General features: G+C 38.9%; 1 protein-coding gene, 1 long non-coding RNA gene and 1 pseudogene across 6 annotated transcripts in view; 1 reads left to right on the forward strand and 2 right to left on the reverse strand.

Annotated features, from left to right (window-relative positions):
* Positions 1–18,999, forward strand: part of LOC144282353 (uncharacterized) — a 179,181-nt gene that overhangs the window by 122,703 nt on the left and 37,479 nt on the right. For all 3 annotated transcript variants that reach the window (XR_013350770.1, XR_013350771.1, XR_013350769.1), the window contains exons 4-5: positions 12,487–12,600; positions 17,047–17,137. This is a non-coding gene — a long non-coding RNA (uncharacterized LOC144282353). The remainder of the gene's footprint in view (positions 1–12,486; positions 12,601–17,046; positions 17,138–18,999) is intronic.
* The window catches only part of NTN4 (netrin 4), a 124,431-nt gene that overhangs the window by 63,565 nt on the left and 41,867 nt on the right, over positions 1–18,999 (reverse strand). The window lies entirely within an intron of this gene.
* LOC144282702 (aspartate aminotransferase, mitochondrial pseudogene) lies at positions 15,364–16,702 on the reverse strand (annotated as a pseudogene).

Raw genomic sequence — 18,999 nt, forward strand, 5'->3', positions numbered from 1 at the left:
TCTCTCTCTGATTTCTTCCCATTCAGTTTTCCATCCCTTCCCCTATGGTCCTCTATGCTATGTCTTATATTCCAAATATGAGTGAAGTCATATGATAATTGTCCTTCTCTGATTAACTTACTTCACTCAGCTATTTAATAACCTCCAATTCCATCCACATTGATGCAAATGGTAAGATTTCATCCTTTCTGGTGGCTTAGCAATATTCCTATATATATGATATAATACATCACATCTTCTTTATCCATTCCTCTATCAGTGGACATCTAGAGCTCTTTCTACAGTTTGGCCACTGTGGACATTGCTGCTATAAACACTGGGGTGCAGATGCCCCTTCAGATCACTACAATTTTATCTTTGAGGTAGCTACCTAGTGGTGCAATTTCTGGGTCGTAGGGTAGCTCTATTTTTAACTTCTTGAGGAACCTCCACCCTGTTTTCCAGAGTGGCTGTACCAGCTTGCATTCCTACCAGCAGTGTAAGAGGGTTCCGCTTTCTCTGCATCCTCCCCAACATTTATTGTTTCCGGACTTGTTAGCATTTTAGCCATTCTGACCAGTGTGAGGTGGTACCTCACTGTGGTTTTGATCTGTATTTCCCTAATGCCGAGTGATGTTGAGCCTTTTTTCATGTGTCTGTTATCCACTTGTATGTCTTCTTTGGAGAAATGTCTGTTCATGTCTTTGACGATTTCTTGACTAGATTATTTGTTTTTTGGGTGTTGAGTTTGATAAGTTCTTTATAGATCTTGGATACTAGCCTTCTATCTGATAAAACATTTGCAAATATCTTTTCCCATTCTGTTGGTTGTCTTTTGGTTTTGTCAACTATTTCCTCTGCAAAAGCTTTTTATCTTGCTGAAGTCCCATTAGTCCATTTTTGCTTTTGTTTCCTTTGCCTTTGGAGATGTGTCTACTAAGAAGTTGCTGTGGCTAAGTTGAGAAGATTGCTATTTGTGTCTCATCTCTAGGATTTTAATGGATTCCTATCTCACATTTCAGTCTTTTATCCATTTTGAGTTTATCTTTGTGTATGGTGTAAGAAAATGGCCCAGTTTCATTCTTCTACATGTGGCTGTCCAATTTTCCCAACACTATTTGTTGAAGAGACTGTCTTTTTTCCATCGGATATTCTTTCCTGCTTTGTTGAAGATTAGTTGACATACAATTGAGGGTCCATTTCTGGGTTTTTGTGCCAGTGCCATATTGTCTTGATGACTACAGCTTTGTAAGATAGCATGAAGTGGGAATTGTGATGCCACCAGCTTTGGTTTTCTTTTTCAACATTCCTCTGGCTATTTGAGGTCTTTTCTGGTTCTATACAAATTTTAGGATAATTTGTTCCCGCTCTGTGAAAAATGTCAATAGTATTTTGATAGGGATTGCATTGAATGTGTAGATTGCTCTGGGTAGCATAGAAATTTTCACAATATTTGTTCTTCCAATTCATGAGCATGGAATGTTCTTCCATTTCTTTGTGTCTTCCTCAATTTCTCTCATAAGTGTTCTAGAGTTTTTAGCACACAGATCCTTTACCTCTTTGGTTAGGTTTATTCCTAGGTATCTTATGGTTTTTGGTGCAGTTGTAAATGGGCTTGTTTTCTTAATTTAAATCCTTCTGCAGCTTCGTTATTGGTGTATAGAAATGCAACAGATTTCTGTACATTGATTTTGTATCCTGCAACTTTACTGAATTTGTTTATTGGCTCTAGCAGTTTTTTGGTGGAGTCTCCTTTGGATTTCCTATATAGAGTATCATGTCACCTGCAAATAGTGAAAGTTTTACTTTTTCCTTGCTGATTTGGATGTCTTTTATTTCTTTTTGTTGTCTGATTGCTGGTTAGGACTTCCAGTACTATGTTGAATAAAAGTGTTAAGAGTGGACATCCTTGTCTTGTTCCTGACCTTAGGGGAAAAGCTCACAGTTTTTCCCCATTAAGGATGATATTAGCTGTGGGTTTTTCATATATAGCCTTTATTACGTTGAGGTATGTTCCCTTTAAATCTACTTTGTTAAGGGTTTTTATCATGAATGGATGTTGTACTTTGTCAAATGCTTTTTCTGCATCTATTGAAATGATCATATAGTCCTTACCTTTTCTCTTATTGATGCGATATATCATGTTGATTGGTTTGTGAATACTGAACCACTCTTGCTACCCAGGAATAAATCCCATTTGATCATGGTGAATGATTTTTTAAAATGTATTTTTGGATTCAGTTTGCTAGTATTTTGTTGAGAATTTTTGCATCTATGTTTCAGGGATATTGGCCTGTGGTTCTCTTTTTTGTGTGGTATCTTTGTCTGGTTTTGGTATTAGGGTAATGATGCTGCTCTCATAGAATGAATTTGAAAGTTTTCCTATTTTTCTATTTTTTGGGAAGAGTTTGAGAAGAATAGGGTATTAGCTCTTCTTTAAATGTTTGGTAGAGTTTGCTTATGAAGCCATCTGGTCCTGGATTTTTGTTTTGGAGAGCTTTTTGATTACTGATTAATTTCTTTGCTAATAATCAGTCTGTTCAAATTTTCTGTTTCAGTTTTAGTAGGTTATAGGTTTCTACAAATTTATCCATTTCTTCTAGATTGTCCAATTTTTTGGCATATAGTTTTTTAAACATTCTCTTATAATTGTTAGTATTTCTGCATTGTTAGTTGTTATTTCTTCTCTCTCATTTGTAATTTTATTTATTTGGGTCCTTTCTCTATTTTTCTTGATAGGTCTGGCTACAGGTTTATCAATTTTTTCAAATTTTTTTTTAAAGAAACTGCTCCTGGTTTTATTGATCTGTTCTATTGCTTTTCTAGTTTCTATATCATTTATTTCTGCTCTAATGGTAATTATTTCTTCCTTTTCCTAGTTTTAGGTTTTGTTTGTTATTTTTCTAGTTCCCTTAAGTATAAAGTTAGGTTGCTTATTTGAGATTTTTCTTGCTTCTTGAGTAGGCCTGTATTACTATAAACTTTCCTCTTAGAACCACTTTTGGTGCATCCTAAAAGTTTTAAATCATTGTATTTTCATTTTCATTTGGTTCCATGTACTTTTTTTTCTTCTTCTATTTCCTGGTTGGCCCATTCATTGTTTAGCAGCATGTTATTTAACCTCCATGTATTTGTGGGCTTTCCACCTTTTTTTCTTGTGACTGACTTCTAATGTTATAGCATTGTGGTCAAAAAAGGTGCATATTATGACTTTGATGTTCTCAAATTAGTTGAGGCTTGTTTTGTGAACTAATATGTTACCTACTCTGGAGAATTTTCCATGTGTACTTGAAAATAATTTGTCTTTTGCTGTTTTAGGATGGAGTGTTCTGAATATATCTGTTAAATCCATCTGATCCAGTGTGTCATTGAAAGCCATTGTTTCCTTGTTTTCTGTTTTTTAAATTTATTTTTAAAGACTTTTACTTATTTATTTGAGAGAGAGAGAGAGAGCATGAGCAGGGTGAGGAGCAAAGGGAGAGGCAGACTTCCCACTGAGCAGGGAGCCTGATGTGGTGCTTGATCCCAGGATTCTGAGATCATGACCTGAGCCGAAGGCAGTTGCTTAACCGATAAACCACCCAGGTGCCCCTGGTCTTTTGTTTAGATGGTTTGTCCATCGATGTAAGTGGAGTGGTAAAGTCCCCTACTATTATTGTATTATTATTGATTAGTTCTTTTATGTTTGTTATTAATTGTTTTGTGTATTTGAGTGCTCCCATTATGGGTGGGTAAATACTTACAATTATTATATCTTCTTGTTGTATTATCCCCTTTATGATTATATAACGTCCTTCCTTATTACAGTCTTTGTTTTAAAGTCTATTCTGTCTGATATAAGTATTGCTACTCCTACTTTCTTTTGACATCCTGTTTGCATGATAAATGCTTCTCCATCCCCTCACTTTCAATCTGCAGCTGTCATTTAAGTCTAGAATGACTCTCTGGTAGGCAGTAAATAGATGGGTCTTATTTTTTAATCCATTCTGCCACCCTGTCTTTTGATTACAGCATTTAGTCTTTTGCTCCTTTTATTTTATTTTAAGATTTATTTAATTATTCATGAGAGAGAGAAAGAGGCAGAGACACAGGCTGAGAGAGAAGCAGGCTTCTCACAGGGACCCCGATGTGGGACTTGATCCCCAGACCCGGGATCATGCCCTGAGCCAAAGGCAGATGCTCAACCGCTGAGCCACCCAGGGGTCCCCGTTTTGCTCCTTTTAAGATTTTTTTTCTTTATCACTATTCCTTGCCATTTTAATTACTATATGTCTTGGTGTTGGCCCACTTTTGTTGATTTTGCTGGGGGTTCTCTGTGCCTCCTGGATCTGGATATCTGTGTCCTTCCCCAGATTAGGGAAGTTTTCAGCTATTATTTCATCAAATAAGTTTTCTAACCTCTTTTCTCTCTTCTTCTTCTGGGACTCCTATAATATGAATGTTATTACATTTGATAGAGTCACTGAGTTCTCTAAGTCTATTCTCATTTTGCATAATTCTTTTTGCTTTCTTTTGTTCAGCTTGATTACTTTCCATTACTCTGTCTTCTAGGTCATTAATTCCTTCCTCTGATTCTTCCAGCCTGCTGTTCATTCCATCAAGTGTGTTTATGATTTTGTTTATTGAGCCCTTTATCTCTGCTATGTTATTCCTTATCTCTGTGTTAAGGGTCTCACTGATGCTTTCCACTCTTTTCTTAAGTCCAGCAAGTATCTTTATGATCATTACTTTAAGTTCTGGGGGCGCCTGGGTGGCTTAGTTGGTTAAGCATCTGCCTTCAGTTTGGGTCATGATCCCAGGGTCCTGAGATCGAGTCCTCATGTAGGGGGTGGTCCCTGCCCAGCAGGGAGTTTGCTTCTCCCTCTCCTTCTGCCTACCACACCTGCTTGTACTCTCCCTCTCTCTCTCAGATAAATAAAGTCTTTAAAAAAAATAAATTCTGTATGAGGCATGTTACTTATATCTGTTTCACCTAGATCTCTGGCCATGACCTTGTCCTATTCTTTCATTTGGGACAAATTCCTCTGTCTTCCCACTTTGTTAGAGTCTCTATGCTTGCTTCTCTGTGTTAGAAAAGTTAGCTGTTCTTAAGGGTAATGGCCTTATGAAGAAGAGGTCCTGTAGTGCCCTGCCATGTAGTTTGCCCTGTTCTCCACCACTGGGGAACTGGCACTTTAGGGCATGTCTCCAATATGTGCTGTATACGTTCTGCTGTTGTGTCCTGGCCATTTTATCCTTCACCCTAGTTGTCTGCTGAGGCTCTCTTTGTCTGTTGTGGCCAGTGTTTGGTCCCTGGCCTGAATGTGGCACATTTTAACTAGGTGTGCTCTGATCAGTTTGTGAAATGAGATCTGTCACCACTGCTATGGGAACCAAGGCCCTGCAAAATTGCCAGATCTCATGAGCAGGAGTCTGGGCTGGTTTTCTCAGGGAGAAGGCCTGCCATGCTGGTCCTGAGGCAAGTGTGACTGAGAAAGGTAGTTCCACCAGAGAATGGGGAATGGGGGCTGGAGGAGAGGCAGGGCTGGGTGTAAGCAAGTTAAGTAGTGAGTGTTGATGCTGCACTGATTTCCACAGATGGCTGTGTACTTATGGTGGGGGTGGGGGTGGATGGCACCTGACAGTTCCTTTTTTTCCCAGAGGGGTCTCTCTGTGTACACTGCCTCTCTGGGACATGCTCGGGGATAAATAAATAACTTCCCCACTGTGTGCCCAGGAGCTCTTTAGATTGATGTTTCCACACTGTATGTCCAAGGCTATTTGACCTGCCTTCTCTCCAAAAGCAGTCTCAGTGCCTGAGAGGCTCTCCCTGAACCAAGCCAGCTGACTTTTAAAATTCCAGGCTTGAAGCCCCACTGGTTGCAAGAACTCATGAAATTCAGTCTCTCTCTCTTTCCAAGCCAATTGCTATGAGGGTTCCCTTCCTTGTGCACTCCCCCGGTGTGCTAGTATGTTTCTTGACCTTCTCTACAACCAAGCCTCCCTCCCCACTGTACTGGCCATGATCTGTTTCTCTCTCAAACCTAGTCTCCACACTTCCTACCTTCTTCGATGTGGCCTCTTCTCTACTTTTAGTTGTGGAGTTTGTTCTACATCTTCAGGTCAATTTCTGGGGTATTTAGGATGATTTGATACTTATCTAATTGTATTTATGGGACAAGGCAAGCCTAGGGTCCTCCTCCTTGACCAGCGTCTTCCCCTTTTTCTTTTCACTTTTGGGATAGTATCTTTTTTTTTTTTTTAAGATTTTATTTTTAAGTAATCTTCACATCCAACATGGGGCTCAAACTTACAACCCTGAGATCAAGAGTCACATGTTCCACTGTCTGAGCCAGCCAGGTACCCCAATAGTATCTTTTGATGCACAAAGATTATTACTTTTGATGAAATCCAATTTATTTTTTCTTTTGTTGTTTTGTGCTTTTGGTGTCAAACCTAAGAAACCATTTCCTAATGCAAGGTCACAGAGACTTATGTCTGTTTCCTTCTAAGAGTTTTATAATTATCAGTCTACAGTTAAGTCTTTGAAACCTTTTGGGTAAATTTTTGTATATGGTATAAGAAAAGGCTCCAAATTCATTATTTTGCATGTGATTATCCAGTTGTCCCAGTGCCATTTATTGAAAAGAGTCTTCTTTTTCCACTGAATAATCTGGACATCTTTGTTAGAAAAAACCAGCTGACCACAGATACCTGGATTTATTTCTGGACTCTCTATCTTGTTAATCTATATGTCTATCCTTACGCCAGTAGCATACTGTTTTGCTATTATTGTAGCTTTGTAGTAAGTTTTGAAATTGGAAAGTGTGAGCCCTCCAACTTCATCGTTCTTCAAAATTATTTTGGCTGTTCATGGTCCTTGCCCTTTCATATAAATTCTGATTGTCCATTTCTGCAAAAAAGGCATTTGGAATTTTGATAGGGATTTCACTGAATCCATATCAATTTGGGGACTATTTCCATCTTAGCAAAATTAAACCTTCCAATCCATGAAAACAGGATGTTTTTCCTTTTATTTAGATCTTTAATTTCTTTCAAGAATGCTTTAGAGTTTTCAGTATACAAATCTTGTACTTAGGTTAAATTTATTCTGAAGTATTTTATTCTCTTTTTGATGCTATTATAAATGGAATTATTTTCTTGATTTTATTTTTGGACTGTTCATTTGTAGTGTATAGAAATATAATAGTTTTTACATATTATTAATCTTATATCCTGCAACTTTGCTAAACTTGTTTATGAGCCCTAACAGTTGTTTTGGCTGTTGTTGTTCTGTGTGTGTGTGTGTGTGTGTGTGTGTGTGTGTATTCTTAGGAGTTTCTACATATAAAATCATGTCATCTGTGTACAGAGATAGTTTTACTTCTTCCTTCAGATCTGGATGCCTTTTGTTTCTTTTTATTGCCTCCAATACAATAATAAATAGAAGTTGTGAGAGCAGACATCTTTGCTTTATTTTTGATCTTTGGGAGAAAAGCATTCAGTTTTTCACCATTAAGTATGACGTTAACTGGGATTTTCATAGATGCCCTTCATAATGTTGAGTAAGTTCCCTTCTATATATACTTTGTTGAATTTTTTACTTTTTAGTCAGGAAAGGATGTTGGATTTTGTCAACATCCATTGAGATGAGCATGCGGTTTTTATCCTCTATTGTTATGGTGTCTTACATTGGTTGATTTTCTGTTAATCCAATCCTCAATCTTAAGATATGCTTTTACTGGAATAAAATTTTATAGCCAAGAATATACTCTTCTGTTTCCTTCCTAGGGAAGTATAACTGTTCATTTTAATAGTTTGAAAAAATAGTGCATCAGTCACAGCTGGGTTAACAATGTCCAGACAAAAATTAAGGGTTTATTTTGACTAAAAAGCAAAAATTTTCATAATATAAAGGTGTTGGAGAATTTGAAAAGCAATCTTTTTGAAAATCTAATATAATAAATTAAGTTGAGGGATAGTTGACATATTAAGGTACCTCATCTCTTAATATCTATAACTTTTATTATTCTTTTCTTCATGTCCTACAATTCATGCAAAAATGGCTGTACAAGATGTTGAAATCTTATTTAAAAACTGTTACAAGACACTTTCATGCTGCAGAAACTCTTTGGTCTCTGAGCATTCCATTCGAGCAGGTATTACTGTGTTAGACTGATATAAACATTTTAAACATTATAATTATCTAATATCTAACACACAGAGAGTAGGATCTTGCTTCCAATGTATTGAATGATAACAGTTTAATTTCCTGGCAAAGCCATCTCAATCCCATTGTAATCTGAAGAACCAGAGGAACAGTGGACAGATTCACAGGTCTCTCATGACATCAGTTTCTTTAGCAACAAAATGCAGCAGGTTAACTTAGTGACATATATTAGTCACTTTGTAAATATTTTGGTTGCTGTATTAATTTTAACCAATGTTTTATTATTGAAAAATTAAAAATTAATAATGAAAGATTTTTATATTAAGAAAAAAGAAGTAAATTAAGGTTAGAATGGAATTTTAAAATTAAAATTCGGGAACCCTGGGTGGCGCAGCGGTTTAGCGCCTGCCTTTGGCCCAGGGCGCGATCCTGGAGACCCGGGATCGAATCCCACGTCGGGCTCCCGGTGCATGGAGCCTGCTTCTCCCTCTGCCTGTGTCTCTGCCTCTCTCTCTCTCTCTCTCTCTCTCTCTCTCTCTCTGTGTGACTATCATAAATAAATAAAAATTGGAAAAAAAATAAAAGAATGTGTGTCGAAAAGTGACACAATCAGGAACAGTCATTATTATTAATATTACTGACATTACTGAGATGAATCTCTTTTAAAATGCCATCGATTTAGTTCATCTATCGACCCAAAACTTTTTGAACTTCTTATGTTAGACACTGTGAATGTTCCAGTATTGGCCATGAAAGAAACAAGTAGTTTAGCAGATAGGGAAAGTTGGATATGTAAGAAAATAATTACAATGTGGTAAGGTCGGGGATCCCTGGGTGGCGCAGCGGTTTAGCGCCTGCGTTTGGCCCTGGGAGCGATCCTGGAGACCGGGGATCGAATCCCACATCGGGCTCCCGGTGCATGGAGCCTGCTTCTCCCTCTGCCTATGTCTCTGCCTCTCTCTCTCTGTGTAACTATCATAAATAAATAAAAATTTAAAAAAAAACCAATATGGTAATACGGTAAGTGTTTTAATCACGAACAGTACAGGGGACTGTGGGAGGCCTGAAGAATGACTGGAGTTCTGTTTTCAAGGTCACTAATGACCTAATTGTTTGATAAAATAGGTTATAATCCCTTGCCTTTATGTTAGCAAGATTAGGTGGCACAGTTTGGAACACAAGTCTCTTCACTGCTCTACTACTCCTGTGTAATCCCAGAGTTAAGTTCCCTTTTCTTTACACATGAGAATTGAATTAAATTTCAAAGAAAAATTATAAGATATATATGCTACAAACAACTACAATCTTTAGCCTCTTTTTTTTTTCTTTAGCCTCTTCTCAGCATTCTAAACTATGGAAATACTAGGATTCCACTTTCTCTTTAATTTTAATGCCTACCAGTGCCTTATCTGGGAAACAAAGAAACCTCTGCCCTTCAGGAATTCTGAGAGCTGACTGAGCTAGCTAAATTGCATGCCTGTTAGTGGTACCCTCAGAGATGCAAAACTAAAAGGCAAAGGACACCTGATCAGTGTTTACTCTTATAAACTTCACAGTTGTTCATATTATATATAAAACATTTAATAGTGGAACAAATGTAATCATTTTTCCATTTCTAATTTGCAAGCTCTTTTAAGGCTAAATATACATTTTAGTTTTTGAAACGATAATTTTCTCTGTTTTTTATTTCTGTCTAGAGCTAAAGAACAGAGCTAAAAGACATCAGAATTCCATATGGCTAAAAAAAAATCTTATTATGAGCTAATAAATACAATATAGTCTTTCCATCTCCCCACACATGTACTATTTTATTCCACTAAGATATTTGCATTGCTAAGATATAATACAACTGTAATTTCAATTATAGTGTTAAGGTTTCGAGTGTCAAAATTAACAGACCTAGTTTTCCTATTTGAAATAGCTGTGAATTATCTCTCTATTATGGAATGATTGTGATATGTGTGTGTGTGTGTGTGTGTGTGTGTGTGTGTATTTTAACCTTATGTGTCTGGTGCCTAAAAATTCTTGTAAGAATGAATAAGGACTTAAATTACATTTTATCTTCTCCTGAATGTAATTGTTTTAGGACAAATTGAAGTCATTTCCAGCTCTTACAAAATTGGCAAGACACAAATGAAATACCACAGAGATAGGAGTCCTGGGGTTGTGAACCAGAAGTGAGATATCTATCTGTAACCTCAGCTTTTCTCTTTCCATGTATCTCTCCCCCCGCACCTCCCCGCCATTATATTAGCAGTGAAACTGCAAGACTAGGCCTTGCAGACCCAGAGATCTCCCTGCTATCTGTGGGATGGATACAAAAATGCTACACTGAAAGGGCAATATTCATAAGAAAAATTTTCAAAGTAGAATATGCCTTGAATATCTGAAGAGTAAATTTCTTTCCAAATTTATGCTAGCAGCTCAACCTTGTTAAAGAGACTTATTTTTGTATCTTGTCATTGCTCTAATTTTGACCTAAATATAAATGTTTCACTTTCTGCAAAGCATGTTCATGAAAAGTTGAATGAACATATATGATATTTTGGAGAACCAACTTTACTTTTCTATTGGCTAATATTTCACTTTCAGAAATGTCAGCTCTGACACCAACAATTTAGCTTTCAGTTGTTTCATTTAACCTTTCTGTGAAATAGTCAAAGGCCTACAAATAAATATTTAAACGCTCTAGGGGAACCTCTGAAAGAAACCCCATACGTAATTCTTTTATGAATGAAAAATTGTTTTGTAATGCGTCCAATTCTGAAGTCTTCTGGTTTCCTGGTCATCAAATAGAAAAGAATAATCTCAGGCAACTTTTGCCAGTAAGAGAAGGTATATCTTACTGTCTCAAGAGAAAATAAGGCTAGATTCATTGGGAAGTTTTATAGTCAAAACACTAACAATTTCCAGCCATGAACATATTTTACTGGCTTGCCCTTCTAGAAAACACAAGGTATTTAAATGAAGTATAATCAGCATTCTGTATACCTTCGATGGCATCTGTGGTTACTCATTGCCAAGGGACTAATGGCAAAGCTATAACACAGTAACACACAGGAAAATGAAATTAGAAAGTCAAGCCCTTGAAATGGATTAAGGATAATCTCACACTAACTGTATCAAATTGGTTGGCTTAATAGTTTATTAATATTTGGAAGACAACACTGTGCACCATTTTGGTGATAGGATTACTCTTCTCTCCAGAGCCTAATGTGACAAATGATTGGGATTGCTTCTGCCCTTATTAATTGTCTTTAAGCCCTTGTTCTTTTCCTTAATATCCTGAAGAGTCAAGAGCTTTCTAATTAGACCTTTTGGCCATGAAAAAAAATTTTAAAGATGAAAAATGTGGTCTTAAATCTATTCTGACCATATAAAACTTGATATATGAGATATGTAAACATAAATGTATGATTAAATGTATTCAGATTCAGATGAGAAAATCTTTTGTAATGAAACTATATGAATAATTCTAAAACTTGCCTTACACAGCTAGGTAGCTAAGTAACATTTTCCACAAGTCCCATTTTCTGGCTCTACATATGGTTTCAATGTTTTACTATTAGATTTAGAATACTCCTGTTAAAATATTGATCCTCTTTTATATAATGAGTTTCTGATTAGAAAAAGAAAAATCCACCTTAACAAGTATAGTACAAGGCATCTTTTTTATCTATTTATTTTTGTATATTTTTTTAATTGGAGTTTGATTTGCCAACATATAGTATAATACCCTAGCACAAGGCATCTAAACAATTCTTTTTTTTTTTTTTCATCTAAACAATTCTTCATGGTATCCTAAGGCTTCCGTGTTATCCAATGGGTGATATGTTAGTAAAACAATGAAATGTTCCATGTGCCTTCTCATTACCATCCATCATCCAACAGCTGTAAAATCACCAGCTGCTAGGAAAAAGGAGAACTGCATAGTCCTCTCCAGCTGCAAAGGGAAAAAGCTTAAGATGTCCTTTTCACATAATGTCTGGGATCCCAGTAGGCTGGAGTCAAAGTACAGTTTTCCTTGTCACAAAACCCCTATCCTTGTAAACATGTCAAACAGCACATCAGCTATGATTTATTTTTTGTTGTTATTGGGGAAGAAGTATATGTGGGAGAAGTAGTAGAAGTGGCTGAGGTCATGTAATACAGTAATAGTAACATCAATAGTGGCTACTATATGCCAGGCACTGGCTATCATAACTCAAATCCTCACAGTAATTATATCAAGTAGATCTTACTTTCTTGGGAAACTGAGGTTCAGTGAGACTGAGTAGCTTAGCAAATGCTGTAGTGAATCAAATCGAGATCTGATTCCAAAGCTAGGGTCTTAATCTCTGTACTGTTCTGCCTTCCAGTAAAATGAACAGATGAGGGAAAATGGAACTGGTAAAGAATAAACGGAAGGTCCTGGGAAGAGGGGGAAGCATGAAGAAGGAAGCATGGAGAAGACACAGGAGGAGTGTTTCAAGGTAATTTAAGCTGCTAGCTTGTACCCCCACTTTGTGCCTTTTTCTGTTCCCCTCTCCCATAGAAAGAATTGACCCTAAAATCTTAGATAGCCTGAGAAACAGTGTGTCATTTCCATTAATTATCTATTATCAGCCATTAAAAATTCTAGCCCACAGAATCAGACTTTGTTAATTAATCACTCATCCTGACAATATTAGCCGTAGATGAATTGGCATAGTCTATAAAGCAGCAGTACTCAAACTTTAGCAAGCACTGAAATCACCCGGGCCCCATCTCTAGAGGTTCTGATTCAGCAGGTCTGGGGTAGGGCCTGAGAAGTAATTCTAACAAGTTCCCAGGTAATGCTGGTGCTGCTGGTTCAGGACCACACTGAGAATGACTCCTATAAAGAAAAGCTGTGCTAAAGATAGTTAGATTTATATACACATGCCTATCACAAGTTGACTAGTAAAAGAATAGCATTTCTCAAGAGGCAACCTTCCATTGTGCGGGCACAGTTTACAAATCCCGTAATTTATAGCAGCATATGTAAAATGAATAGTGTTCGTACAAATGTAGCAGGACAATTGACCATATGGCCATGTTAGTAATTAGCCAAAAGACTATGCTCTTAATGTGCAGTTTGCTCACCTGAGCAAGTGTGGGAATAGGAATATCACATTTATAAAAGGCAACCATGCCTGAATTTAATATCAGCTCTTTATAATCCAGAAAAAACACATAAAAGTAAAATACACTTAAGCTTAGGGATGGAAAAATCTGAACCTAGAACTATTCCCGTTTCCAACCATAAACCTCTGCTGGTCCAATTACTTATGGCTTAAAAAACAAAAAAAAGATTTTAAGAGAGTAAAGATGACAAGAATATTCATTGGACTGGATCCCTGGAAGCCAAAATACCCTTAACCACTTAGCCTGTTTCTTATCCCTTACCTTGCCATGGCTCTAAGTTTGACTTAGTCTTGCCTGGTTTTGGCATATGCTGTAGTTATAATACTAGGGGCTACCACCACTGCTGCTGAAATCCATATGAGAATTGGGGAGCAGGATGTCACAAAACTAGTATTAAAAGGCAATTGCTTGCAGTTTCAAAGCAACCTGAGATTAGTAAGGAAGAGTGGTTTCTATCCCATAGGTTCTTCCAGGATAGAGACTTCTCATTCCAACATCCTTTCAAAATAAAAAACACTGGGATGCCTGGGTGGCTCAGCAGTTGAGCACCTGCCTTCGGCTCAGGATGTGATCCCGGAGTTCTGGGATCAGGTCTCGCATCGGGCTCCCTGTGGGGAGCCTGCTTCTCCCTCTGCCTATGTCTCTTTCTCATGAATAAACAAAGTTTCTATTTTATTTTTTTTAAGATTTTATTTATTTATTCATGAGAGACACACACAAAGAGAGAGAGGCAGAGACACAGGCAGAGGAAGAAGCAGGCTCCATGCAGGGAGCCTGATGTGGGACTCGATCCCAAGTCTCCAGGATCAGGCCCTGGGCTGAAGGTGGCACTAAACTACTGAGCCACCCAGGCTGCCCAACAAAGTTTTTAAAAAATGAAAAAACACTTACTAAATAATCCCCTTTACTTGGTTAACCAGCTCCTTTCTATAGGCTAACAGTTTTCTTTTGGGGGGCAGGGAGTGAGGTCCAACAGTAACTTTATTATAACAGAGAACCCAGGCTGCAATAAATCTACATGACTAGAGCAGATGGTTGTTATCTTTCCAGAAGATGAAGCTTGAGCCCAGCTGGCAACACACAAAGGTTAAGACCGAGGTCAAGAATATCCTCTTTCCTGGTATAACCCTGCATTGCCCAACTCATGATGTGAGATGAGAGACTGCCCAACCACACTGAATGGAAGGATGAGGTCCCACTGGGCAGAGGCAACAACCCAGCAGGAGATATTTAAATTATCCCCCAAAAAGATGCTGAAATAAGGTGTAGTTGCCTACTCTCACTATTCTTTGCTGAGAAAGATGAGGTTATGGGATGAATAGCAAATTATGTCCTTCATTCTTCAGATCAATAAATCCCAAGGAGATGGGGTAGATGGCCAATCAAGCAGTAGTACAAGTTGAAAATTAAAGCTAGCCATAGATCTTCATGTCTCAGGAAAAGAGCAGCAGGGATAAGGGAAAAGAGAGGAGCATTAAAATGCCTGGAGGCATTATAAAAGAGAAACTTCTTTCTTTTCTTCTTGAACAAGACAGGAAACAGCATCTTTTATTTTCCTTGATGCAGTGGCAGCAGACCCTGGTTTTCATAAAACACCCTGGATTTCAGTTAATATGGTCTGTTGATAAGATTGCTCAATCACGGGAAGACAAACAGGCTGACCATTAATGTTAGGACTAGGTCTCTCACAAAGCCTCTCACAAGGGCTATGTCTCATGCTGGGTCCACAGAGGAACTGAACTGTCAACATCATAAGGTGCTTCATAAAGTACTGCAGTACTGCAATAGCATGATTAAAGGGTTTTATAAGGAGATGACTTCCTTGTAGATGGTGACTACACATCTACATGACAGAAAGTTATATATAAAAAGATGGGGGAGAGTTTGGTTTCAAGCCACATAGTTTCAGACACCAGCTACAGATTCCTCTGTCCCATTTAATTACATGTTCTTTTCTGAGAAACGTATTTAATCACTGTGGTTGAAAGAAATGATCCACTCATCACCTCCACCCTCCCTCATCCTGTGAATCTCACAAGTTCAGAGGCTGAAGACAAGACAGTTGCTTCTGTTCCCTCTTGTCAGGGAAATCACTTGGTGATCTAGTAAATGTCATGAGCAAGATAGCCAGCCCAGTTGTCTAAGATGACTCTTGCCATAGAGATGTAGCTGGCCTCTGTCATGTAGATGGAGAACTTCTTGGTCAGCTGCTCCACCTGTTCAGACTTTAGCTCTGTGAAACAAAATATGCCAATCTGGTCAGGGATGTGCTGCCCATTGTGTGTGCCCATTGTGGGAGTCCTTCTTTTTGAGGTTGGAGACCAGCTGATTCTGCATGCTAATGATGCAGTTGGCCATGACTTGCACTTCCTGCAACCATTGTTTTTGAAAATCCAGGCTGGTCAGAATGGTCAAGGCAACCTGAGCTCCACTGAGAGGAGGGCTGGAATACACAGGATGGATCAAGGTCTTCAATTGTGACTCCACCCCTCTGGCTTCATCAGCATCTTTGCAGACCACAGTGAAGTCTCCCATTTGCTTACCATAGAAGCCCATGTTCTTGGTATAGGATTGGCAGAGACAAACATTAATGCCCTCTTCAGTGAAGTGGTGCACAGCCCAGGCATCTTTGTTACCATCACTACTGGCAAAGCCTTGGTAGGCCATGTCAAAGAATGTAGAGAGATTCTTTTTTTCATTGCTCTTGCTGTTTCCTTCTATTACTCAGGATGAGGGTCCACTCCCATGGGATTGTGGGCAAATGTGTGCAAAACAACACTTTACTCTGGCGTTTTTGAAATGTCCTTGCTAATGCCTATGAAGTCAAAGGCCCAAGTCTTGGGGTCATAGTATTTATAACCTTGTAGCTGCATGCCAATGTGTCTGATGGTTTGTACGGAAAAACATCTTGGCTGAAATTTAAAAATCTTTACAGAAAACTAGCTCTGATCTCTAAGGCCTCAGTTCCAGAAATGGTCTGCACAGTGACGTACTGGCCAATTTTCAACAATTTGCTATTCTCACTCAGGGTTAGTTCTATAGATGCCTTGCAAAATTCAGCCAGTCCTGCAATGGGCAGATATTCTTTATCCAAATTTTTTGCAGCAATCCGGGTCTCTGCCTTTCAGACACGAGAAAGATGTAAGGCTTCCCATTATACTGGTAGGCACCCTCTACCAGAGTCTTCTTTTTTTACTGCTGATGTCTCATAGGCTTTTGTGACTCCCCGGATGGGATCTGGGGGCCGCATCTCCACGTGGGCTCATCAGGGGCTGACTCTTGCAGAGGCCAAGTGGTGAGGTTGGGGCGGAAGGTGATGGTGATTTTGGATAGGACCCTGCTGGAGTGCCACAATGCCAAGGTGGAAGCAAGAGGTTCAGTCTGTAGTGCCAGAATGGAAGTAGAGGGCCACAGGTGCCCACAACGAGGTCAGGTTGACGGTTTTCTTGCTCGCAGAAGACTGTGTAGAATAGTTATATCTTAAGACTTTTGCAAAAGTTTCTGGCAACTCTGTGTATTTATCCCTTATGGAATTTTTTAATAAAGAAATTTTTTAAGTCAGAAAGCCATTTTTTAATTTCTAAAGCTCTGGCATATATTTCTAGGGGGTGCTGATGGTCACCTGCCACATCTATACCAGGTTGTCTGTGTAGCCAGCAAACAGCCTGGTCATTAGCAGACTAGGCCAGAGGGGTGCACTGGGGCAGCTCTGACTTGCTGCTGCTCCTGATAACTTCTTGTTTCAACTCATCTACAATGATCTTGCCCTTCAGGTCCCAGATCTTGACGCTGTGGCCCGTGGCAGCACAGAGCCGGTGGTGGTGGGGCCGAATCCCAGAGCATTGACAATGTCCCCAACATTGGGTATGTTGGGTGTATGGGTGTATGAAGGTACTTGCCTTGGCTGAGGTCCCACAGCATGGCCTGGCCACCCTTGCCTCCAGAAGCACAGAGGAAGTCATCTGGAGAGACAGCCACAGTGTTCAGGTGGCCCATGTGGCCAAAGCAGTTGGTCTTAAGCTTGCACTTTTCCAGGTTTTATACCCCGACCATTTTGTGGCTCATGAACAGAATAAATTTATTTCTCACAGTTCTGGAGACTGGAAGTCTAAGGTCAGGGTGCCAGCAGGGTTGGGTTCCCGCGAAGACCCTCTTCTGGGTCACAGACTGCAGCCTGCTCATTGTATCCTCACGCAGCAGAAAGAGAGCTAGCTAGCTCTCTGGTCTCTGAAGGCCACTAATCCCATTCATGAGGGCTCTACTCTTATGACCTAATTACCTCCCAATGGCCCCACCTCCACACCTCATCACATTGGGATTAGGTTTTCAACATACGAATTTTGGAGGGACACAAACAGTCAGTCCATTGCAGCCTGCATGCTCTCCTTTCACTCTCCTGTTCACTGAAATGTTGTCATTCTACCTCACACAAACTTTCTAGTTTACAATCTTGTAGATAGACACATCTCTAGAATGAATGCATTATTTTCTATTTGAGTATTAACCGAATCCCATTAACTTAGGTATTACAAATTATTCCATCCTTATTTGTAGCAATGTTAGCTCAAAGATGCATTAGTGTCTGCAAACTAGTCTGTGTTTGTTGGGTGAGTGCTACATTTTCTCTAACTTCGGAGCCTCAGCTTTGCTTCTAGAGAGAGCAATAGCATTGTTTTTCTGTTTTTGAAACACTGGCCACTGCCCTAGTCATTTTAGTTACCCCAAAGCTGTCCTGCACCCCAGAGACTTAGCCCCGTAAATACAAACTGTCCTGCTAGCTAACTGGTTCACAGTCCTTATGGCCCTGTCCTCTATTAGGGCTGGGAGAAAAGACAAATGTAGTAGTCTACTCACTAGAAAATGAAGCAAGGATACTTGGAAGTCTTTACATTTTTATTTATTTTTTGCTTTGATCAGAAGTATCAGAGTAAAGTATAACATTTAAAAATTGGAGTGCTCTCCTATTTGCCTTCTCTTTGCCTCATCCCTAGCCATCGTTCTGGGTGCGTCCCAAAAAGGAACTTGCTGTCTGGGCCACTTTGTATCCTCTTTTTTTTTTTTGGAAGAAGGTGATGTGAGGACAATGACAGTAATTTTTCATCATTTTTCTATTTCTCTGTTGCTATCATTCAGTCCAACACCTTACCAAACACTAGTCCTAGCTCAGGTAACACACTGTCCTGAGGATACAAAGCTCATGTAGTCCCTGTCCTCAGAAGTTTGTGATCTCTCAGGAGATGCAGAATAGTAAAAGTTCAGAGGAAAGCACGAGGAGATGTGTGAACCCAGAGGAAAGAGAGTTTAAGTCCGGCTGAGGGTAAGAGGGGGTCAGTCCACTCCTCACAGAGGAGAATCACTATCTTTCTATTTTGCTGGACAGCAAAAGATACTAGGCATTAAACTGAGGTTCTTGTTTTTTCCACTTTAAAATCTACTCAACAATGGTCCCCATTGACTATAAAAGCTGGCTCCTGTGTGATAATGCCACTAATATGATTATGCCAACCTCTCCTGCTGCTCACCTTACACTTCATATCTGAAGGTCAAGGTACTAAAAATTGGCATGGATGTGTCCCAAGGAATCTGGCTATCATGCTTGACTATTTATAATTCTAAAATTGAAGATTAAAAAACAAGTTAAATGGCACTGTATAGGATGAGTATGGAGTCTGAGGAGTGAATCTGCAGAGGAAGAAACAGGAAGCATTATATGAGCATAGACCAGC

Source organism: Canis aureus, chromosome 13 (assembly GCF_053574225.1).
Source record: "Canis aureus isolate CA01 chromosome 13, VMU_Caureus_v.1.0, whole genome shotgun sequence".
Lineage (NCBI taxonomy): Eukaryota > Metazoa > Chordata > Mammalia > Carnivora > Canidae > Canis > Canis aureus.